This window comes from Phodopus roborovskii, unplaced genomic scaffold (assembly GCF_943737965.1).
Source record: "Phodopus roborovskii unplaced genomic scaffold, PHOROB, whole genome shotgun sequence".
NCBI classification, from domain to species: Eukaryota; Metazoa; Chordata; class Mammalia; order Rodentia; family Cricetidae; genus Phodopus; species Phodopus roborovskii.
The window spans coordinates 37673683-37699865 of NW_026126407.1; positions in this window are offsets into that span (position 1 = coordinate 37673683).

The window sequence follows — 26183 nt, forward strand, 5'->3', positions numbered from 1 at the left end:
CAGACAAGGGAAATTCCTCATTGTCCCATTCCCCAGATGAAGGGCTACAGAGACTCAATGGAGAATCAATTTCTTTAAGGTGTGAACTCCCACAAAGGTTGTCAAATCCTAATTGGTCAAGCCTATACACATGGATTCAGTAGCTTCTGTATACATGTATGCATATAAGTATAATACACATACATAAGCATATATGCATACCAATTGGGAAGGAGAGTAGAGAAATAGAAGTTGGAAAGAGGAAAGGAGTGGACTGATACAGGTACAGTGCTCAGGTATGAAATCCTCAAAACCAATTTTATACACATACATGTATATACATGTCTAGATATATAATTTCAGAAATAAGACATGTTATCCATTTGAGAGATAGAAACTAAGTTAGAAGTGGAGCCAGTATAAATACTGCCAAACTTCAGAAAATGGGATCAGTTCAGTGATGTTGGCAACAGATGGCAAATTCAGGGCAATGGAAGCTAATGCCAAAATAATTACTTCTCAAGCCAGGAGCCAAGCGAGGGAACGTGTTCTGAGAAACAAGCATTCTGGTCACTGCAAGGGGAAAGGAGATACGCACAAAAATAAGATGAGAAAAATAATCAAAGCCACAGTAGCAAGGAAAGGTCACTGAGAACAAAAACATTATATTGAACGGAATGGGGAAAGAGAAAAAGTATTTCAGATGTGGCTACTAGGAATAAATTTCTATAAAAATAATTCAATAATCACAATAATGGAAATCTTTAAAGCAGCATGTGCTGGGCCTTATGCCAAGTGCTTTCACAAGTATGCTCTCATTCAAGCCATGCTAACATTATGACCTTGATTTTATTATTAATCGTATTTCACAAAAAGGAGGATGAAGGATAGATAAAGACATTCTTACTCTTTCAGAGTGATGCCACTTTTAAACAATACAGCCAAGGTTCACTTGTGATCATTTAGACCCAAGCCCTGGACATCACACATGCATTAGATCAAATGTTACTTCTACTCATCTAAAAAGCACCTTAGCTCACTGATTGAAGGCAGCCCAAATACGTGATCATGATACAGGGATAAGGAGCTACTCAGAAAATCATCAACCCACATATTTAATGAGCACTTAATGAACAAACACTGGACTAAGAACTGGAAAGAAAACAATTTAATTTCTGGACAAGGAAAGTCCACAATGCACTGTGGAATATGAAATATAAGCATCCAATCAAAATGAATTGAGTAAAAGTGACAATCACTCATAGGTCCAAGATGTAAAACATCAAAGTAATACCATGGGATTATACTATAATTTTGTCTCAAGCATAGATGAGAAGATAAAGAATGTAAATGGACTGAAAAGAAATTAGAAGATTTAAAATATAATTAAAGAACTAATACATACTAAACTATGAAGTAAAAACATTCAAATATGGTCCAGATTATGACACACGAATCTGACTATATTTTAAAAGTCAGAAACAACTACTTACAGGTATGTTTGGTGAGCTGGAGGATGAACTTACCTATGTGACTTTGGAAATAAGTGAAGACTTTAAAATAAAGCATAAACAGAATGTTACCCAGGCACTATCCATGGAAATTTAGGTAAGCTATTCTTAAGAACCTATATACAATATATTGGAATTGAACAATGAATCAAACAATTGGTGAGTTGAGGTACTGAATTCCTCTCTACTAGAGTGTCAGACAAGTGGTGGTAATGGGTATAGTTGGAGGCATCACCATGAACTTCCATTTCACTTGGTACAATACAGATGAAGATTATATATGATATTTTATATATATATATATAGAGAGAGAGAATTACACACACACACACATATTTGTTCACAAGCTGGAGACATATCAATGAAACAATACACCAAGTAATTATGGTCACACTCAAGACTTAGTTTCTAATATTATCTCTAACAAAAAAGGGAATCTTTGTACAATGTCTGATTCCAAGAACTGAAGATTATATGATGTGTGTGTGTGTGTGTGTGTGTGTGTGAGAGAGAGAGAGAGAGAGAGAGAGAGAGAGAGAGAGAGAGAGAGAGAGAGAGAGAGAGATAAATCTAGAGAGTCTTGTTCTTTGTTCTATTTCTTTTAGAGAATATACGGTAAAACCCAGACTGATAAGCACATGGCCAAAGGAGAACAGAGGAGCCAGTTCAAGAATTTCAAAAGCAGAGAAGATCTAAGCCTTAGTAATCTTCCATCAGATTATAACTCAAAGTATAAAATGAATACTCATAAATTTGTAATTACTTTGTAATATCTATTCACAATCTTTTATTATTTGTAATACATAGATGAGCAGAAGACAAATATTTCATGAAGTTGTTCCATTTCCAAAGAATTGAATCTGAACAAAATTTTGTCCCTAAATTGCATATCTCATGTATTACTTCATGAAAAGATCAAGCATGAAGTGGAAAAAGGAGATCTACTTTCAGTGAAAAGCCCCAACAAACACTACTCAGCCTCTCAATCAAGGTTAGTTTAATGTGTTAACATGTCAATAGTATGCACTCTCCATGTGATAGTGTGGTATGGTACTTAGCTTTTCACAGTCCTTCTTTCAAATATCATAATACCAGCCTAATTGCTACATATCTACAATATATAATTGCAACAAAAGAATGAGCTAGAAAATTGAATGTACTCAAAACCATCAAGGACATCAAAACTAAGATAATTCTGAGAAACTGTCAGAGTCAAGAGGAGTCTAGGTAGAGATCCTTCAAGATTGTAAGAGCTTAAGGCAAAACCCAAGGAGATCTGAGTGAAACCCAGAATTTAGTTAAAATTAGTGTATCAGTGTTTGTGTGTTCATTACACTACATGTACACTATGTGCATGTACATAATGTAACATATGAATACAAAGCAGTAAAAAGGGAGAAAAGCAGGAATATTAGGAAACTCTGTGGTAGCAGAGATTTTATTCAAAATCAATAACAACCACAAACAGCAAAAAGAAATTAAAAATATGGAAAGAAAAATCAAACACTTTTACAAGTATGAGAATTTTAATAAAGCAAAATGAATCCCCTTTGTAAATGCCTCTGAATATTAATTGAAGCACCCCAGAAACCTATACATGAGAAATACAGGCACATCGCCCAAGTATGTAAGAAGATTACCGGCAGTACATTTCAGCAAATCCTCAGAAGCAGAACTTTCAAAAAGAAATAGAGTTACAGGACGAACCAATCTGACCTTCCTAAAGTGGAGAAAGCTGTTGTTATTAAAGAATAAAACTATCTCACAGAATGCCTCTCTCTCTCTCTTTCTCTCAATTTCAAAAAGGCTCCTTCTCATTTTTTTTCTTACCAAAACTTTCAAAAATATGGCCCTGAAATGGACTACCAATGGCGAAATGGATTGTGATCAATTTTCACAGCAATTGAACAAAATAGCATCATAGAATCTCAGACCTGGCCAAAATCACCAGGGTCAACCCTTCATTGTGAGGGAACTGAGACCAGAAAGATTGGCTGTTTTGCTCGAGAAATATGTATAGCTGGTGACTGAGTTCACTTTGAACCCAGTTCCCTTTAACCCCAGGGCCATGTATTTTCTTGTATATACCTGTAATGACAAATAGCTGTTCCCCATTATTTTCTCTGTCCTCCCCAGAAATGTTATTCTCATTCTTTAAACCTGCTCCAACCCATCATTAATGCCTGTCTATCACAAAAGTTTGCTCACTGTACACATAGGAAGTTAAAAACAGCCTTTTATACCATACCCCATAGACCTCCTGCCCAAGAATGAGCACAGGGAAGGAAAATTATTCTATCCCTGAAAGACACAAAGATGTTTCAGTATAAAGCATAAATGGCCCTAGGTGACAAGTTAATACTGAAACTGCATCACTTTACCTCATACCATAATAAACTCAGAAACCTCATTAAAGTAATGTTTGCTTAACCAACTGAAACCAATTAAAAGTAATCAGATAAAAATGTGATCCATATCTCCTCCTGTATTAATTCAATCTAGATGAGAAGAAACTACCATAAATCAATCACTTCAATGGGAGTTGGTTTTAAAAAGGTTAGCTATTTCTAGCCTATTAATTTTAAAACTAAAATGAAGAGAAACCACAAAAGCAGTTCAATTTAAATACAAGTACAGCTTGGAACTTCAGAATAATCAGACACTGAGTGGAGCCAGCTATTGTGCCAATATAGATTCTAATTACGTTTCTTCAATCTAAGATTATACACATTCTATAAACTTGTAAATTTAGCAATTATCTGTAAAAGAAAAACATACTCTTCCTTTAAATAACTTGGGAATTTTCTTCTGGAACTAAAAATATAAGCAACAGATACAGAAATGTTAAAATTGAAGGGGAAAAATTTGCCTAAATGTAATGCCTGAAATGAGAAAGGAAAAAAAAATCTGCACTTACATAAAGTACTTCAAATCTGCATCATTTAACCATGAATTTCAAACATATTCAACGTTCAAAACCTTTGGAACAGAGAGAAAGGGTGGAAATGTCAACAGTCGACAAAAAGCCAGAGGAATCTTTACTGTTCTGTAATGCATCACAAACCAGAAAAATCTGACTTCCAGAGCTAAAGAAATCTTTACACTGACAAGAACTGAATCCTTTGTATGAGTGGCACGCCCAGGGGCTGGGCACTTTTCCAGAAGGCATGGGTTAATTGGGCCAGCCTGCTCACTCAGTGCTTGCCTCCCTTATCTGGGAGTCAACCATCCCTCCTCTCTCCAGGGTGGTGGCTGCCATGCTTTCTGTAGTATGAAACCTGTGCTGTGCACCTGCATTTTTTTGGTTCCATTTAGCCTGCCCCAGTTACATTTCAGTTCCTATAATAAACAGCATGACCAAAAGAAACTTGGAGAGGAAAGGGTTTATTATACTTCCAACTAACAGCCCAATCAGTGATGGAAGTAGGAGTAGGAACCAATACCGTGAAGAAATGCTGTTATTGGCTTCATTACCTTGGCTCACTGAGCTTGTGTATTTATACAACCCAGGACCTACACAGGGATGTGACCACCCTCAGTGTGCTGGGCCCTCCCACATCAATCAGTCAAGAAAATTCCCCTACAAAACCAACCTGATGGAGGCATTTTTCTCAATTGAGGTTCCCAATTCACAGATGACCCTGGCTTGTGTTAAAGTAACAAAATAATCTAATGAGCACAGACCCTAAAAGTCAAATCATTTTATTTTAGGAACTATATTTCTTTACAGAGTTAAAGAAGCTACGTACCTCTAGCGTGAATCAGCTGATCTAAATCAGAATAGAGCCTTTATTCCTTTCCCTCCTAAGAGAAAAAGTTAGTAATATGTCTTTTTCATATGCAGGATACAGAAAAGTGAATGCCAGTCAAAGAATAACCACATGTGAAGTGCCCAGAGTGCCAAGGGAGATGGCTTTGTGGTGAAACAGCCTACTTTAGATCTGCTTCTCCCACCTGTCTGGTGTGTCCTCTGAGATAGTGCTTACTTCACAGCCTTGTCATTTCTCGAATTCAGTGGCAAATCAGAAAAGTATGGAAGTTCAGTAAAATCCCCAGTACCCTGCTTAAGCAGCCTGCATGTCTTCCTTTGGAGAGATCAAATAACAGCATTCACTTTGTGTCCTCTAGGGGATGCTCTGCTTTTCCTAATACCTGTCAGCATGCCTGTTCTACACACCTTGGCTATGCTCACAGTCTCCTTGAAAATTCCAGGCCTCTAGATGAGGGCTCTATGATGGTAGATAAGTTAGTCATCAATCTCATTATCAGAGAAGGTCATTTAAGGTAGCCTGTCCACTGATGATTAGATTGTTAGGATCATCCTTGTAGGTCTCTGAACATTTCTCTAGAGTCAGATTTTTCTTCAAACCTGTAATGGCTCCATCTTTTATGGTCTCCCTTTCCCCCCCCCCTCTCTGATAGAAACAGAAGCAGACACCCACAGCTAAACTCTGAGCTGAACTGGAATCCAGATGCAGAGAGGGAGGAGTGATACCAAAATGGGGACAAGACCAGGCTACAGAAACCCACAGAGACAGCTGACCTGAACAAGGGGGAACTGATGGATCCCCAGATTGATAGCTGGGAAACCATCATTGGACTAACTCAGACCCCCTGAACATGGGTCTCAGTTAGAAGGCCTGGGCAGTCTACGGGACCTCTGACAGCGGAACCAGGATGTATCCCTGGTTCAGGAAAGGACATGGGGAGCACATTCCCCATGAAGGGACACTCCCTTAACCTAGAGGCAGGAAGGAGGGCCTAGTGCCTACTCCAAATGATTTGATAGATTTTGTTGATCCCTCCTGGAAGGCATCACTCTCCCTGTGGAGGTTGGAGAGGAATGGGATGGGAGGGAGGGAAGGAGAGAGGAAGTGAGGGAGGGTAAGGGGATTGGGATCAATATGTAAAATAAGAAAAAAAGAAAAAATAATTTATTTAAAAAAAGAAAAAGAAAAAAAGAAAAGAAAATTCCAGGCCTTATGTTTTCCTTCCCCATTTAGAGTAAAACTAGTGGGCACAATAAGTATTCTACAATTTGATGACTGTTGAGAGTCCATAGCTATTCCTCCCTTGTCTAAGCTTACTCCTTTACAGTAGAGACTAGGAACTTGAGAACTACATTTCCCATGAACTTTTGCCAGATACAGAATACAGATGCAAATTAGGTTGTACCAATGCATGTGAGTCTAGAAGACACAAGAGACTAGGCATCCCATTTCTGTGGTAGTAGTTCGCAATGACCCTTTGCAGAGAGTGAGTTTTGCAATGGTCTTTGGGTATTTCTCTTTGAATCACCTGATTATTTCCTTTGGTTCTACATATAGTTTCAGTGTATGAAGTTAAATAAATATTCACACATAAATGTATAATACATATTAAATTAAATATATATTAAGTAAATAGGATATATATTTTATCACTGGCAGAAACATGAAAATTTGCTAAGCCAATTAAACTGTGTTATAAATATCTAATCCACTACATTGAATATATATCCTCTCAAGATACATAAAATGGTATCAGCTTCCTGACTGACCCAATTAATAAGTTTAAACATTATTCATTATAGTACCAGGCACACACGGGATTATCAATAAACACCCATTTATAACAGTAGTAGTGGACACAGCCACAGTAGAAGCAGAAAACTAAATCCCCCCATCTCTTCCCAAAACAGGGTTACTATCTTTAGAGGAGATTGTATATATCAGAAATCATAGAGAACTACCATATCAAAATTTGGAATTAGATGTTGTATTAGTTGCTTTTTTGTTGTTGTGATAAAAACCATGACCAAAAGTGACATATGAAAGGATTTTGTTTGGGCCTATGGTTACAGAGGGAGAGTTCAAAATGGAAGGAAAGACATGAAAGACTGGAACAGAAAGCTAAAAGATGACATCTTTATGAAGCAGAGAGAGTGAAGTAGAAGTGAGCAAGGCTATAAATTCTCAAGCCTGTCCCCATTGTTATACCCCCTAAAAGGTTCCATAACATCCCCCAACATGGTACCTTCAGGATCATTGTCACTCAAACTACCAAAAATTCAATAATTCATTTATCAAATATTTTTGGGGTATATTATCTCTGGGTGGTTTGGGAAAATGGTCTAGATGAGAAACTACTTGATATGGGTTTATATCCCACTGGGCCACTAATTAACAGTGACTGTGCACAAGGCAAAATATATGTGAGTTGGTTTTTAAACTTGGTAAATAAATGTTCAAAGATAATCCTCATAGAGGGCTTGTACAGTTGCCTCTTGATATGTTTTTCAAACCAAGTATGCAAAGGCTTTTAAGGTCCTGGATGACTACTGCCTTAAGTCATTTAAATATTCTCCTAAAACCATATGTATGTGATTAACTTTCCTAAGGAAGAAAACATCTGCATATCAAAGATGATGCTTCATTTCAACACTGCCTAGCTCCTATTTGAATTACCATGAAAATTTGATTAATAAAGTAATGCTGCCTCATTTCAACCAATTTACAGGCAAAAAAAAGAGACACACCTGAAAATTACCCATTTGATCCATTTTTTCCAATGATACCCACAGAAAGCAATTTAATATGAGGGTTTCCAGTCATCAGAGATAAACAAATATTCTAAAATAAACAGAAATAAAAAATTAAAAATGAAGTATATAGGTACATAGAGAAAAGAAAGAGACAGAGATAAGAGGACTTCATAAAACACTTTGAAAAGTACAAACCATTAAATAATTGAGAATGTAGAAAGCCTCTGTCTACAGAACTGATCAGTCATTGAATTCCATTTCTTTCTCCTGTTAGAAAACTTTACTTTCTTAAGGCCACAGCCACAGTACTTAGAGCATGAGATTTTAGCCTTTGGAAATGCAGATTTGGGAGCTTTTGATTAAGAAATTTAATCACCATTGCTCTGGTTTTTAGTTAGTAAAATTTGTGGCACTTGTGGAGGCATACAGTATACAGCAAGTGCTCAGTCCACATAACTTAATTATAGAGATTGCACTTCTAACTTGTTTCACTTGTGTGCTTTCATTCACTACTTCATTTTACTTTAAAGCAATTTCCCTACTTTAAGCTCAACTCTCAGAGTTAAATTGATTTTTAAATGACATCACCTTAAATATGCAAATAGACAGGGAAAGGAGAAAATAAATGTTAGAAGGTAAATTCAACATAAGCTAAAAGTTAATTTATAAAATATAAATATTATTATATTAAGAATATTGTGGAAAAATTCAGTCTTGCAGTCTGCTATTGTTTCTCAGTTTCTCTATAATGATAAGCAAGAAATACCCAGCTCAGTCCAGCAGTATGTGAGAGTGAGTGATCCATCAGATTACCCATCAGTGGCAGAGAAATTCTCAAATTTTGAAAGAATGGTTGAGAGAGAGAGAGAGAGAGAGAGAGAATGAGTATAAAAGAGGGAACCATTATTGGTTTGAAGAGAAAACTGAACCTAAAGAAAGGTCTAGAGACCTACAAGACTGCCCCAACTAACAATTTAAGCAACAGTGGAAAAGCTACCACAATGTGCTTCCAGGATAGTGAGATCAACAACTAACTTATCCATGGAGCCCTCGTCTAATACCTGTTGGAAACAGGAGCAAACACCCATACATAAACACTGAGTTGAACTAGAACCCAGAAGCAGATGGAGAGGACAAGACCAGGCTGCAGAAACACATAGAGACAGCTCACCTGAACAAGGAGGAGCCAACAGGCCCCTAGACTAATAGCTGGGAAGCCAGCATGGGACTGACTCAGGCCCCCCTGAATATGGGTCTCAGCCAGAAGGACTGAGCAGTCTAAGGGACCTCAGACAGTGGAGCCAGGATGTATCTCTGGTGCACAAAAGGACCTTGCAAACACATCCCCCATGGAGGGATAACTGCCTTAACCTAGGGACAGGAGAGAAGCCCTAGTCCCTACTTCACATGACCTGTCAGACCTACATGACCCCAACTGGATGGCATTCCCCTACACATGGAATTCGGGTGGGGGGATGGGAGGGGAGGGTGGCTAGGGTACATGTGAGAGGGCAGAGAGGGTAAAAGTGAGTGAGTAAGGGAGGGACGGAGGGAGGGAGGGAGAGGGTACTATGTCAACATGTAAAATAATAAATTCAAAAAAAATGCTTTGACTCCAAAATTTAAGTTCAAGGACAAGTTACAGGGAAAAGGATTTCTATTTTTGTTTCCACAGAAAATGAAAAGATGTGGATTCCTTCCAGACTAATGTGGTTTGGTCAAGCCACATTTAAAGCATCTGGACAAAGCAGCCTTGCAGACTATAGCCAGGATTTCTGCATCTTCTTAGAATCCCCCATGACAGCGCCCCTTACCAGCAGGAAGTAGTTTGGAAAGAACGATGCCCAAATATTGTCTTTAAATGTTGTTTGTTTTCATTTAAATGGACTTGGTTATAAAAATAAATAAATAAATAAAGTTGCAAACTGAGAGGGCTCAGGAAACTGGTTTTTCAATATATAAATAAATAAGTTTGGTTAAAAACATTAATAATGAAGTGTAAGTCAGAAGTTTTGAGTCATTGATAATGTGTCATTATCTCATTAGGAAAGAAAATAAAAGCACTCCTTTTGTGTCATTCAACTAAGAGTGATCCCAAATGTGAACTCTCTACTATGCATTTCCTATGCCTGTCATCTTCCTCTCTGTTGTATGAGTCTGGATCTGTGCCTTATGGCAGGTTGTTTGGAAACGCTGTCTCTGTGTCTGTGGCTATGTCTGTTTCTATCTGAGTGCATCTATGCATGACTGTCCCCTGTATGTCTTTCTGTCCCTAACAAGGGCCATTGCTCTGTAATTATTGAACAGCACAGAAAACATCATATGACAAAGGAATTGGAGATAGTTTATAAAAACTTCTATCAGACTTTTACAAGGGACCAAGTCACTGAATCCAAGGGACCCTAAGTTATCCCAATAACAAACAGTACTACAGCATCACTGTTTATTAAGCAAAACTCATATGAAGAGGATGGATGTTCATTTTAAAAGATTTATTTCAACCTGTTTTTACTATTCTCAGAAAATTATTATTAGAACATAAATCATTACACTGGGTGAGGAGCATGGAAAAATATGTAACTTAAGATTACAGCCAGCGTTAGTTTATAAAAGCTGATTGTATAGTTTATAAAAGCTGATTGTATGGGAAATCCAAGGCAAGTAAGTTTGACGGTTATATTGCTTTCTTGGAGGCATGTTAAACAAGCAGAATACATATTAGGATAGAAGTCTTAAGTTACTAAAGGTGCATTATTAACTGAACTGTAAGGTCCACCAAAATTTCTAGTCTCTTCAAATACAAGAAATTTTCATTCTAATGCATTGCCAAAAATAGGCTGTTTATCGATCACTCTCAAACTATGACCCATAACCAATTATGAGCTGTCTTCTAAATGAGCCAAGATATTTTCTGATACAATAAAATCACACTAATCTCTTTTATTAGTATGTTGTGGTGTGCCAGGAATTATGCTCAAACTATAGTACTAAATAAGAATATAGACCTTTGATCTGCTGTATACATAGAAGGTTAAAAATTATAAATACCATGTGGCTGTAGCAATAATGTAAATGCTTTAGAGCAAAAAAAAAAATAATAATAATCAAGCAATGATACAGAAGTGCCATCAAGGGAAAATCTGTGGTTTCAAATAAAGTGTGTTCAAGGAAAGCTGTATCAAGACAGTAATGCGTAGGTAACAACCTAAAAGAAGACAGTTATAAATCTTGTGAAGCTAGAAGAAAAAACATATGCTGGGAAGAGGAGACAACAACGTAAAGTCAACTTTGAGAAATGCAACAAGACCTCCTTACTGGTCCCCTTTCAGTGAAAATAATACATGAACTATGGAATATTTAAGCCTCCTTTCAAAAGACCAGGTGGTCTTCAATATGCAGGAAGGTCTTCATTCTACACCATTGCATATTGAGACCTAGACTCTGTATACATGGCAAACCATTCTGTAACATGATAAATACAAGATCCAGGGACTAGTACTGGAGTTCAAGCTGAAGATCTGGAAAGCAAAGCAGCCAGCCACTAGCTTTTACCTCTACCTCATCTCAGATCAAAGGGGCAAATCTCAAACTGCTCCCTACTGCACTGCTCTTCAGATTCACCCAGACAGCTGTACTTGCCTCAATGTGGCTAAAGACCTGAGACTGAATGCTTTCCTATCCTCAGTGTGGCTGGAGAATTAATGTCAGCTCTGAGACCCTGTTCCTGTCTCAAATACCTCTCATGAGTCCTGGGATTAAAGGTGGGTGATCCCAAGAGCTGAGATCATGTTTATGTGAACTGTTTCTTCTTGGGACTGTATCAATTTAGTGTATCTTAGTGTGGTTTTGAACTAATAGAGATCCATCTACCTCTTAATCCTGTGTCCTGGGATTAAAGGCGTATACCAGAACCACCTGATCTCTGTAGCTTATAGCTGACTTTGCTCTCTGAATCCTCACACAAGCTTTAATAAATCATAAATAATATATCCACACATAATAAAATTTAAATAATGTCCAGGTGAACATCATATCCAGCTACATGCTCACTTCTCGATTCTGAAAATAGGATACTTTTGAATAAAGATACTGTAACACAGTCACATAATGTGGCCTATGCAGTGGGTACCTTTACCAAATGACCCATCTTGCCAGCCCTATGTTTTACTACTTTTAGCAACCTTCCTTTCCTACTCTTTGAGAGAGTCCTTGTATTTTAATTTTTGCATTTAGCACCACAGGTCACGCAGCCAGCCAGCCTACTGACTACTATGATCAACTAGGATCAGTGTATGAATTCATGCAGCTCAACGAGTGTGATGCCTTAAGTCATTGGGGATTTAGAGATTTCTCAAAATTCATTGTTTGGTTGTTTTGTTCATTCTTCTAGGACAAAGAGATATAAAACATGCCCTACCCCTGACTGCTATTGAAGTTATAACCATAGACCTCCTGATAAAAATCTTGCTGTTGAGAAAAAAACACTTAAGAAGGCAAACCTAGAAACAGCAAAGATGTCCAGTAACATCACATGAGCACTGTGAGCAGCCATGACTACTCTTTATCTTTCTTGTGCTTGTTTGGACCAAGTGGGCAAGTGACCTGGTTGTTCAAACAATTGGAGCCATATTTCTATTATTTACAACCTAACTATTGCTGGCATTAGAATCCTCTTGCGTGTGTGTTGTTAAAGTAGCCTTAGTGCTTTGACTATAGACAAAAGTGATCGTAATGAGTCTGAAGGTTTTTTGCTTTCAGTTGTCTCCCCACATTTTCCCCTCCTTCCATTCTGCAAAACACATGCCTTCTCTGTTCTGACTGCTGTATTCTGGTCCTGGTTGCATCTTCCTACTTATAACTTGCTTTTTCCATCCCCATCTCTACCTAGAGACCATAGAACCTTACTTACTGCTGCCACAATGCTGCTCATATCCTTCAATATCCAGATTAAATATTCATTCTCTAAACAGATCTTACTTTCATCAAAATCATGTGTTCTTTTTCTTCATTCTTTGAAACATTATCTCAAATATACATTTGATGAATAAAATTACTTATATCCCTAAATAAATCAAGTTTATTCCAAAGTTTTCTCTGAATTGCTAAGTGTCCAAAGTATATAATTGTACATAGCAGTAATTCAACAGTATTGATGAACTGAATTATACATGCCTAGAGAATAACAAAGAGAAACATCCAAAACTCTCAGAGGACAGAAGGAATCATATACTAAGAGAAAGAAGTACTTGGTGCTATGCTTAAGTTAAAAGCATACTTGCACACTTACCTGTGTCAAAACATAATAAATTTTAAAATGTGGCATTATACATTGATGGCTGCCATGTTCCTAAAACACTGGACACCAAAGCATAGATGTTGTAAGCAAATGAGAAACTCTATGTAGCCTTCCTAGTGCAGGTTGAGAGAGAAGACTGAGAATATCCACATAGGCTCTGGTTCACACACACAGTCGTCATTTCAATGTTTACCTATTATTGATCTGCTAGGTACTAGACAATGTTCCAAATGTAGACAATACAATCTTGAAAAAAAATTACACTCCCTGTCTTTATGGAATTCATGGACTATTATAAAAGACAGGTCTGAACAAAAAAAAACTATTAGAAAAACAGGAAGTATGTCTTCTGAGGTTCCAGAAGCACTAAATTTATAGAATAAAATGTTGGTATTTTTCTAAGAGATTAGCAAGGAGGTCTTAACGAATGTTTTGAGATGAAACCTGTATGTATATTAAGAGAAACTACAATAATAATAATAATAATAGTAATAGTAATAATAAGGCTAAAGTGCAGAAAGAGAAGAAAGAAACAGACTATAAGACCAGAGAGATAAGGTGCAGGCCAGATTATATGGGCCATTAAGGGCTGTGTGAAGAACTCTAGCCTCACCACAAAAGAAATGAAAAGTCACTGAAAGGAGACAGTCACAGAGTTCCTTCTATTTCTACTTGTAACTTTTGCTCAATGGACTGGAACAAGGGAGACACAGTCTTTTCATCATTAGGAAAACTCAGGAGTACTGAAAAGAAGATGGTGCCACTTTGTACAATCCTAGGGCATTTATGTGAAGTATTTGAAATGGTGACTCTGAAGCACAAAGGAGGGTCAGCTCTTGACATGCTAATGAGGGATTGTCCCATAGATTTGAGGAGTGAAATCTAGACATGACTGAGATTTCCTGGAAGGGTAATTTTGAATAATAGAAATCCATGAGGAGGGTCATTGTTAACAATTAATTGTAATGTGTAACCACAAGTCAATATCTCTTTGAAACTGTCTGAAAATATTAACAAGACATTCTTAAATGGATGAATTGGGAAGGTTGTCATTTGGTTTGGCTTTGTTCTCTTTCTGTTTTTATATTTTCTTTACTTATCAAATCCCTTCAGTTAATTTTGCCTTGTCCCAAGCATGGTTTTCATCTGAGATAACATTTAACACAAATAGAATTCTAATGAATAACAAAAGTACCCACCAGTATACCCAAATTGCTTCCTTTAGCATCTATTTTTTCTAAAATACACAGTTAATTACTTAGTAGGCCATAATAACCAATAAAATTAAATAGAAAGCAGCCACATAGTTGTCAATTAAAATAAAACCAGAAAAACAACTGCTTATTTGTCTATCAATAAAGAAAAGATACAAAAGGAAACCATACCCATTTATTTCTAAAGAGCTTTTTCTTAAGCAAATTGTATTTTGTTTTATTTTATTCTATTTATGTGCATTGGTGTGAGAGTGTCAGATATCTGGAACTAAATCTACACACAGTTATGAGCTGCCATATGATTGCTGAGATATGAACCTGGGGCCTCTGGAAGAATAGCCATTGCTCTTACCTGCTGATCCATCTCTCCAACTCTAACAAGCTTTTAAAAGCCAGCACAGAACATATGTCAAATATCAAATGAATAATCTATTTTATATTTAAAAATATCAAGATGTACAGAAAAAATATTTCATCTCTTGGAACTAAAAGAATAATTGTGAATTATAGTTATAGTACTGACAGAAAAACTAAATAAGTTGAGTATCAGGAGATTCTCATTTTAAACTTAGTCTAGAGTTATTTGAATGTTTATGCCTCAAATGCTACTGAGGAAGTAAACAGATATACACAAATAGAAGAGTGATAATCCGAGCAAAGGGATCAAGACCACAGAAACAACTGAGCCAAGCTAGTAGGAGCTCACTAACTCCACACTGACAGCTAGGAAACCTGCATAGGACTGAACTAGGCCTCTTGAATGTAGGTAACAGTGGATGGCTTGGGCAGCTTGTGGTGCCACACTGGCAGCAGGACCAAGATCTACCTTTTTGGGGCCCATTTCCTGTGGAAAGATACCTTGCTCAGCCTTGATGCAGCAGGGAGGGGCTTAGTCCTGCTTCAACTTGATGTGCCAGGCTTTGTTGACTTCCTATGGGAGGCCTTACCTTCTCTGAGGAGAGGATGGGGGTGAGATGGAGGGAGCAGGAGGAAGAGAGGAAGGGGGGATCTGGGATTGGTATGTAAAATTTAAAACATGTCTATATATGTATATGTGTGTATACACATACACACACACATTGATTATATATATATATATATATATATATATATATATATATTCTAATAACAAAGAACTGCTGATGACCACTGCTGATGTCTATGCTGGGTCACCTTATTGATCATAGCTCCTTTTAACCACTATACTCTGTTTTGCCTTCTTGTGAGTGAATTTCACTCATTAAATTGAATCTCTGCCCTATCATGTAGATTAATTTGAGTTTTATAAATCTAAAAAATATTAGGGTAAAATATAAAGCTTGTATTTGAATGTAACAGAGCCAGCACCACTTGGGACATGCTTCCCAGTTGTTCAAAACTATCAATGAATTGAATTACATAGAGGCCCAAAGGACAACAATAAAAATACCCAAATACAAAAGCAGGCTCACAGAGTTGTAACCGGGGTGAATCTGGCTACCAAGTAGCATCAGCCTGCAGTTAGTCAGACTGATTGTATGGCAGCTGACACTTGACAGTCAACTATCCAGCTGTGAATAGCATGTACCTCTCTTCTCACACTGCTCCTAGAACAGTATTCATGAGATGTGAAAAAGCAGACTATTGGTGGGCTGGAACAATGGCTGGCTCAGCACCTAAGAGAGCTCACTGCTCTTGCTGAGGACCTGGGTTCAGTTTTCATGACTCATGTAGGATAGTTCATAACTGCCTATAACTCCAGTTCCAGAGTATCCAACATTCTCTTCTGGCATCCCCTGGAATCTGCATCTATGTGGTACATACACACACACACACACACACACACACACACACACACACACACACACAAAGCAGACACACACACACAAATAAAAATATAAACATTTTTAAAAGAATCATGCTTATTTAATTTTAGACTTTAAAAATATTCTTGCTGACTTAATGAAAAAAAAATGTCAACATTAAATTCTGAAATAGAGTAAAATGAAGTTTGTGTTGTACTTGTTTCCAGGAACGCCAAACCCAGTAGAAGGTACTGTCTGAAATTGTTTATATTCTATTTGCCACATTTAATCAAGTAGATAGTGGCTCCAAAGTACAGATCCACAGCCCTCCAACTCTCTTCTGAGGTCCATTCCCTCCACTCTCACTTCTCCACTAGATTATTTCAGAAAAGTCTCCCAAACTTAAATCCTGATTGCAATGATCTCCCCATAAACCTGTCCCTGGTTGGTTATCCTCCTGCCACAAAACTATCACAAAACTCTCCCAGTTTCTTGAGTCAGAAACATGGGGATTATCTCAACTCTTCAGACCTCACATGGAATTCATAAACAGCATCCACTATTATCAAATGTGAAATGTATAAAATCCACATACTGCCCTCCAACTCTGCTGTCCCTGCCATAACCTGTGCCAAAGGCACCATCAACTCTGCTCCTCACAAATGTATTATGTCATTTAACTTTGCTCCTAAGCATATCCTCTACCCAAAGCTACAGTAGCAAATGGTGATATAAGAAAGACATAAGCCTGGTCATGTTCATTTCTTGAATAACATTCCTCACTGTTTCTCCATAGACCTAACATTTCTCTCTATGTTGAGGAAAAAATTAACAAATATCCAAATGTACTTCAAATAAAATCCAAACCTCTTTCTATGGTTGAAGGTGCAACTCAATGTGTCTGAGTTCTATGTATCTTCTGCCTCTGGGGACTCAACACCGCAATCAAACACTTGTAAGATCCAGATGTATGCTTGTTTTCATTGTCACAGATAATTATTTAGATGGTGCTGACTTTGTTAGCATGCTTATCTCTTATTTTCCCTACCAGATTGTGGGCTTCTTGAGGGCTAGGCTTGGTTATTTGAACTAACTGGTAATCAGTGGCTGTGCACTGCAAGAACCCAAGTATTTGCTGAGTAGATGAGTAATGTTAGAAAGTGGTAAGTTTTCTTCTTTGAGAATCTGGATACTCAGCCTCAAGCATCTGTGACAAAAGAAAAAACAAAACATAGGTGTTTGATGGAAAAGGGGCAGTTTTTCACATCATTTGAAAGAGACTGACCCCAGAGTGTTCTGCTAGTGCTACTAATTAAACAACTCTTCTTAGAACACCATTTCATTTTCTTTTTCCCAAATTCAAATGAATATTGTGGTAGTCTTTAAAACTGTGTATTCCATACTGATTTTAAAACAATGAAAATATGCATTTTTTCCTGAAAAGTTTGTTATAGATATTCATTAAGAAATGTAAGGCCTGCCCCTATAACCAGGCCTTGGCTAGAGGTGAGTCTGGGACCAATTCGGGTGGACTCTCCCCTACACCCTTCCACAAGAATTCCCTGGATTAGCCCCAGATCCCCCTGACCCAGGGTCCTGTCCCCATCAAGAGTGCTCTTGGACCCCTACCCACCCCTACCCAGAAGTACATTGATTTTTGGTCCTTGTCCCATGTAAACATCTTAACATCACAGTCATGGTGTAACTTGCATTGTGCTCTTTTCCTATAATTGGTAAAGACTCTTTAGGTTTCACCAATGACTATATGTTGTTTAGGGGAAGAAAGAAACCTGCCCATTCATATTAGCATGTTTTTCCTTAACCATTTCCGTTGTACTGATTTTGTCTCTTATTTTTAATATTAAGCATTATTGTAATTGTTCTTTTATAATTTCAAATATAAGAATTATATTTATCTTATCCCCCCTTCTCCCTCCAACTCCTCCCACTCCTCAAATTCACAGTCTGTTGCTCTTGATATGATCGTTACATATACATAGATGGCTGACCTCTTGGGATCGGCTAGCCTGTCAGTGATCTTTTCCCTGGAGAAAAATGTTTCTCCCTCTTTCAACAACCATTAATTGACTGTAGCTCTTTGTCTATGTGTAAAGCCTTGTGAGCTTTCCCCCAACCACTCTGGCATGTCAATTGGTGTTGCCATTCTTTAGGTCTTGTTTGGACAACCACATTGTTGAGATTTCCTGGGTTTGGCTTCCCTAATAGACACCATGTCAAAGCAGATGTTCTGTCCTGGTCCTCCAGCTCTTGGTCTTTCAGTCCCCTCTTCCACAATGTTTCTTGGAGTCTCAAGTGCATGAGCTGTGTTGTAGATTGTCATCTGAGGCTGACACAATGCAGTCATTGTTCTCTGCATTTTGATCAGTTATGGTTTTCTGTAATGAACTCTGCTGCAAGAGATGCACCTTGGTGGAATTATTTTTGCTTGCAGTTTCTTGGATCTTTTTGGAGTACACAGTGCACACCATGGCACATGTGTGGTCAGAGAATAACTTGTGGGAGTCTGTTACTGCCTTGTTCCATGTAGGCTCTGACTGAACTTAGGCCATCGGGTTTAGCAGCCTATGCTGCTAGGTGCCTATGCTAGCTGAGCCATCTCACCAGCCATATATATATGTATATATATTTTATCTTTGTGTATTCTGACACTAACTTTCTGTTAGGGGATACAGTTTGAAGTGGATTTTCCGGGGGTGTTTTTTTTTTTTTTGGCTGTCCTATGGGCTCTCTGTTTAGTCTGCTCATTGTTCTTCTGTGCAGCTTCTCAATTTGTTATGGTCTAATTTGTCTTTTTTTTTTTAACCTAAAGATGGGGGTGGCTATATAAAAAAAAATAACAAATATGAACATAAAAAAAACAATAGCCCCAAACAACATAAAGTATCTTGGAGTAACGCTTACCAAACAAGTAAAAGACCTATATAATAACTTTGTGGCTCTAAAGAAAGAAATTAAAGAAGATACCAGAAAATGGAAAGATTCCCCCATGCTCTTGGATAGGTAGGATAAACATAGTAAAAATGGCAATCTTGCCAAAAGCAATCTGCAGATTCAATGCAATCCCCATTAAAATCCCACCACAATTCTTCACTGACCTTGAAAGGATAATATTCAACTATTTATGGAAAAACAAAAGACCCAGGTTAGCCAAAACAGCCCTATATAATAAAAGAACATCAGGAGGCTTCACCATCCCTGATGGAATTGAAAATCCTGGTATAAACGCACACACCTATGAACACCTGATTTTCAACAAAACAGCTAAAAGAATACAATGGGGGGAGGAAAGCATCTTCAATAAATGGTGCTGGCACACTTGGATAATGGTGTGTAGAAGACTGCAGATAGACCCATGTCTGTCGCCATGCACAAAACTCAAGTCCAAATGGATCAAAGACCTCAACATCAATCCAACCACACTGAACCTCTTAGAAGAGAAAGTAGAGGTACCATTGAACAAATTGGTATAGGAGACCGCTTCCTGAACATAAATCTGGGAACACAGACATTGAGATCAACAATTAATAAATGGGACCTCCTCAAACTTAGAAGCTTCTGTAAGGCAAAGGACACAGTGGACAAGACCAAATGTCAGCCCAGAGACTGGGAAAAGATTTTCACCAATCCTACATCCAACAAAGGTCTGATCCCCAAAATATACAAAGAACTCAAGAAACTAGTCACCAAAGCACCAAATAACCCTATTAAAAAATGGGGTACAGAACTGAAGAAAGAATTCTCAATAGAGGAAATCAAAAAGGCAGAAAGACACTTAAGAAAGTGTTCAATATCCTTAGCTATCAGGGAAATGCAAATCAAAACAACTTTAAGATACCATCTTACTCCTGCCAGAATGTCTAAAATTAGAAAGAAACACCAATGACAACATATACTGGAGAGGATGGAACATTCCTCCACTGCTGGTGGGAGTCCAAACTCAAACAGCCATTTTGGACATCAGTATGGCGGTTCCTCAGGAAAATCAGAATTAGTTTACCACAGGACCAGGCAATCCCCCTCTTAGGCATATACCCAAAGGATTCACATCCATGCAACAAAGACATGTGCTCAACTATGTTCATAGCCGCATTATTTGTAATAGCAAGAACCTGGAAGCAACCTAGATGCCCCTCAAATGAAGAATGGATAAAGAAGATGTGGCACATCTACACAATGGAATACTACTCTGCAAAAAACTAATAATAATAATAATAATAATAATAATAATAATAATAATAATAATGGAATCTTGAAATTCACAGGCAAGTGCATGGCACTTGAAGAAACCATCCTGAATGAGGTAACCCAGTCACAAAAAGAAGAACATGGTATGTACTCGCTCATTATATAGATTTTAGACCTAGAGCAAAGGATCACCAGCCTGTAATTCACGCCACCAGAGGAACAAGGATACAAGGTGTATTCTAAGAGATTCATATAAAGTCCTTCACAGAAGGGGGAAAGGGCAAGTCTCCCAGAGCACATGGAAGGTGGGGGGGGGGAGCAGTGAATGGAGAAAGTAGTAGGAGAAAGAGAAGGGGAGGAGAGGAATGCATGTGCAACTAGGTAGATTGAGCCAGGGTAGGAATAGAAGACAGAAGAGAAAGAAAGAGTGAGATAGAGAGGGAGAGGGGGAGAGAGAGAGAGAGAGAGAGAGTAGAGAGAGAGAGAGAGAATGAACATAAAAGAGGGACCCAATGCTGGTTTGAAGAGAAAACTGAACCTAAAGAAAGTTCAAGAGACGTACAAGACTGCCGCCAACTAACAACTTCAGCAACTGTGGACAGGCTACCATAAATGCCCTTCCTGGATAGTGAGATCAACAACTAACTTATCCACTATCATGGAGCCCTCATCTAGTACCTGTTGGAAACAGAAGCAAACACCCATACCTAAGCACTGAGTCGAACTATAATCCAGATCCAGAGGGAGAGGACAAGACCAGATTGCAGAAACACATAGAGATAGTTGACCTGAACAAGGAGGAGCTAATGGGCCCCCAGACTGATGGCTGGGGATACAGCATGGGACTGACTCAGACCCCTTGAATATGGGTCTCAGCTAGAAGGACTGAGCAGTCTAAGGGACCTCAGACAGTGGAACCAGGATATATCCCTGGTGCACAAAAGGACCTTGTGGACACATCCCCCATGGAGAGATACTGCCTTAACCTAGAGAAAGGAGAGAAGTCCTAGTCCCTACTTCAAATGACTTGACAGATTTACATGACCCCACCTGGATGGCATTGCCCTACAAATGAAATTGGGGTGGGGGGATGGGAGCGGAGAGTGGTCAGGGTGTATGTGAGTAGGCAGAGAGGGTAAGAAGGAGGGAGAGAGGGAAGGAGGGAGAGGGAACTGGGATCGACATGTAAAATAAAAAATAAATAATTTTTAAAAAAGAAATATTTTATACAGGGCAGCAGAATAAAATGATTGAAAGTTTTACTCTAAATAATAAATAAATAATGCTTGTAAAGCCAAAAAAAGAAAGAAAGAAAGAAAGAAAAAAGAAAAGATAAAGAATTAGAATAACTGGGTGTGGTGGCATATGCCTATAATTCCAGTACTCCTGAGACAGAGGCAGCAGATCTCTCTAATTGCAAAGTAAACCTGGTATACAGAGTTAATTACAGGACAGATAAAAGTTACACAGAGAAACCCTGCCTCAAATAATTAAAAAATAGAAGTAGAAGAAATAGAGTAATAAAAAAGCCATGTAAAGATGGAAAGCACAGAGGACCTTTGGATACTATATGATGTTCTGTTATCTTTAAAATTGTTTGACTGCTGAGGAAATAAGAACAAATGTCAAAAGAAATACTGCTGGATTAATTCAATTTATATTTTAAAAATCCAGTTCAGACCAGTTTGATCCAGTTCAGACCGGTTTTATCCTGTTCAAGCCAGTTCAATCAGGTTCAGACCAGTTTAAACACTATAGATGTGCTTTCTATTGAATTGAAGTTTTACTACACCATGTTCAGATGGATGCAGTGACATATTTCAAATTTTAAGACACAATAGTTCATTTTACAAATCAACAAATTGAGCCAGTGAAAGGAATAATATACTGAGGCTCCATACAAATCAGTAAGGCAGTGAAATACCAAATGTATGTCCCAGATGCCTGCATTTCCCTAAGCACACCGTTTTTCTTTACTAATTAAATATGTCATTCCACATGTTAGCATCCACAGGTTAAAATACCAAAATCTCTTTAAAATAATAAGCTCCCTTTTCATGCTAATCTATGAACGTACAATAGTCTTAACTCCATTTTATGGGTAAGGTAGAATAGACATAGATAAAAATTACAGGTAGAGAAAGGTCTTTAGTCTAGAAGTCAGTGTCTCATATTAGAGCAGCCTGGGAAGAAAAGTTTCACCCACAGCAAGCAAACTCCAGTGTCAAAATGAGTCATGTCATGCCTAGTACTGTTGGAGACCATCACCATCCTCACATCCTCAGGTCTCTCAGGCAGAAAATTACTGCTTCTTAAAGAAATAAACAATATGTTCAGCAGAACATTCCAAGGTACAGGCTTGTGGTTGCACAGCCAGTTAAAGAATACCTCAGGGCTCTCTCTCCTGCTGCAATTTACAGCCAATTACAGGTTAACTAAACAATTTAGGACATTCCTTCTACTGACCTTCTCACTCTGCCTATGTGCTAGTGCCCATGCCCTGGCTACGCTCAAACCATGCTCACCTCCTTCCCACAGTCCTACATAAGCCTCCCCTGAGAAAATAAAATGTATCAGCTTGGGGAAAAAAATGCTTCGACTTCAAAATTTAAGTCTAAGGACAAGTTACTGGGGAAAAGGATTTCTAATTTTGTTTCCACAGAAAATTCCTTCTAGACTAATGTGGTTTGATCAAGCAAGACCCCCTGAAACAGAGTCCCAGGTGATCCAACATTCAAAACTAATGGGAGATGTCATTCTGTGTATAGTTTCTCATACTGGTTAATGAATAAAGCACTGTAGGCCAATAAGAAAGGAAGATAGGAGGGACTAGGAGGCAAGGAGAAAAGAGGAAATAGTAAGGAGGAGTCAAGAATGATGCCCAAATTCCCAAATATTGTTTATAAATGTCATTTAAATGGGGTTGGTCACAAATGGTTAATGATCACAACCAATATCTTTTTAAAAGTAAAAAGTGAATTATGATATAGATATGAATACTTTGTTTTGGAATGGATTTTCATTTATTGATACAGTTTAAGGTCAATTTTGTGATATGTATATTTCCTTTGTTTAGGTATTGTGCTTATATAGCTCATTTATAAAGGTAATATATAATGTAGTACAGATTATAGATAATTACCTATGATAGTCAAAGCTTAGAGTTAAGTTAGTTAGTTTTTCAAGATACACAGAGATGTATTTGAAATAGATAGGAATTCTTCAAACCTTTCAAAGACCTACAGAATATGGCATTTCAAATGGTTGACCGTGAGACATAACTGCTCCAGGCAACACAACCTGTGTCAAAAAGTAAGATGAACATTGAAGAAACTCATTATGGAGTTTACTTCCAATATGGCAAGACTAGCCATGTGGACAAGATACTGCTGTTGTCTGGACTGTTTGACTTTATGCTGTATAAACTGGACATGCAGGACCCACAGAAAAGTGACTGGTGATTCAAGATGGACATTGCTACAGAGTTCCTACTTCATGGAAGAGTCTTCCAGACAATCTGCAGGACACACAGAAAAGTGACTGACAATCTGCCAATACAAGAAGACAGTTTAAAGTTTCCTGCTTTGCTGAAGAGTCTACCGGACACACTGTGGCCTATGGGCTGAAGATGGAAAATTACAGTCGGGTGACTGACAAGGCAAGATATCTCTGTCATTTCAAGAGTTTATATACTATGCTTCTGTGGTCTTGAAAGACCACTTGAAGACAGTTATGGCTATAGTTTTGCTTAGTTAGGCTTAAATATAAGTTACATATAGGACTTTAGACTCACAAATATAGGATAGATGATAGAATAGTTTCTTTTAATCTTGCTAAATGTTAATGGACTAAATATTGTTAACTGTGATTCTTACTTAATAACTGTTGTGTAACGAGTACGGTTTTTCCGCCCGCCGCCTGGTCTTGTCCTGCCACCAAGCCACCAGCCCCAAATAACACAACTCACTGCCTGGCAAGTCACTGGAAGTTCTGTAATCTTCCATCTTTATCCCATAGGCCATAGTGTCTAGCAGACTCTTCAGCAAAGTAGGAAACATTAAACTGTCTTCTTGTATTGGCAGTTTGTCAGTCACTTTCCTCTGTGTCCTGCAGACTGACTGGCAGACTTTTCAATGAAGCAAGAACTCTGTAGCAATGACCATCTTGCATCAGCAGTCACTTTTCTATGGGTCCTGCATGTCCAGTTTATACAGCATGAAGTCAAACAGTCCAGACAAGAGCAGTATGTTGTCCAAATGGCTAGTCTTGCCACATTGGAGGCAAACTCCATAACGAGTTTCTTCAATGTCCATCTTCCTTTCTGACACAGGTGGTGTTGCCAGGAGCAATTGTGCCTCATTGTCAAGAAAAACCCTAAACCATTTGAAATGCCATATTCTGTAGGTCTTTGAGAGGTTTGAAGAATTCCTATCTATCTCAAATACATCTCTGCATATCTAGAAACCTAACTCACCTAGCTATAAGTTTTGACTATTATAGGTAACTATCTAAAATCTGTACTAAATTATACATTACATTTTTAAATGAGCTATATAAACACAATACCTAACCAAAAGGAGAAATAAAAATATCATAAAATTGACCTTAAATTGTATCAATAAATGAAAATCCATTCCAAAACAAAGTATTCATTTCTATACCATAATCCCCTTTTTACCTTTAAAAAGAATATTGGTTGTGATCATTAACCATTTCTAACCAAGCCCATTTAAATGAAAACAAACATTTATAAACAATATTTCGGAATTTGGGCATCGTTCTTTCCAAACTACTTCCTGCTGATAGGGGGCGCTGTCATGGGGGATCCTGAGAAGATGCAGAAATCTTGGCTGTAGTCTGTAAGGCTGCTTTGTTCAGCTGTTTTGAATGTAGGATCACCAGAAACTCTGTTTCAGGGAGTCTGGCTTGATCAAACCATATTAGTCTGGAAGGAATCCACAGCTTTTCATTTTCTGTAGAAACAAAAATAGAAATCCTTTTCCCTAGTAACTTGTCCTTGAACTTAAATTTTGAAGTCAAAGCATTTTTAAAATATATAAATTGATTTAATCCAGCATTATTTCCTTTAACAGTTGTTTCTTCAGCAGTCAAACGATATAAAGACAATATAATGCCATACAGTATACAGATTCTTTTTGAGCTTCTCATTTTTACATGGCTTTATTATTACTCTTCTTTTATTTTTTAATTTTTTGAGACAGGGTTTCACTGTGTAACTCTTATCTGTCTTGGAATTCACTCTGCATTCCAGGCTTATTTTGCAAAAACAGAGATCTGCTTGCCTCTGTCTCCCGAGTGCTGGGATTAAAGGCATGTGACACCACATCCAGCGGTTCTCTGTCTTTTTAAAGCCATTTTTTCCCCTGAAGCCTACGTATATTTTAAAACACACTGTAAACCTTTAAAGGTTTTCTTAATGTGAATCTGTCTTTACTGTAAATCTTTATCTTTTTCTGGCCACTAGGCTTTTATCTGGTAAACAACAACATTGCTGAAATGAAAGTCATATTTGTTCCTGCTGTGGTTTACCAAAGATGGCAGCAGGTACATTTTCCACCAGCACTGAAAGCTGTGCCCACCGCCTTGGTCTGCGCTGCCATCCAGCAAGCATGCTGCCGGCTTGGAGATGTGGTTGCTGCCATTGCCATC